The sequence below is a fragment of the Etheostoma spectabile genome, unplaced genomic scaffold (genome assembly GCF_008692095.1).
Source record: "Etheostoma spectabile isolate EspeVRDwgs_2016 unplaced genomic scaffold, UIUC_Espe_1.0 scaffold453, whole genome shotgun sequence".
Classification (NCBI taxonomy): Eukaryota; Metazoa; Chordata; class Actinopteri; order Perciformes; family Percidae; genus Etheostoma; species Etheostoma spectabile.
This window is the reverse complement of record NW_022605611.1, coordinates 129,742-130,206: the sequence shown is the minus strand read 5'-3', so window position 1 is coordinate 130,206 and position 465 is coordinate 129,742.

Here is a 465-nt window from a genome sequence, read left to right as displayed (position 1 = left end):
TGGTGTTAAAGTTTCTGCAATTCTGTCAGCGAGGAAGTGTAACAGAGTTTTATTCTCAACATCTCTGAGAAAGTTACGCCAGATTCTGGGTATTTTTTGCCATTGCTCCTTGCTTTGCGTCTGGTTCCATGTCCTCTTTTTGACCTATAGCTTCTGCCTTCAAACTGGATTGTTGGTACACATTCTTATGACAGTTTAGTTTGATAACTTTCAGTTGATTTTAAAACCAGTAAAAGGAATATTTAAGTTTTTTTTTTATAATTCAAATATTTATTGAATTTTTACATTCAACAACAACAACAACAACCACAACCACAACAACAACCACCACAACAAACACAACCAACATAAACAGTGAGGTTCAATGTAAATCTTTGTAAACAGCTGATGTCCAAATTACATTGTAGGCATGTAAGTGCAGAAATTGTCCCATTGTTCTTTCATGGTTTCATTCATACAGTGTAG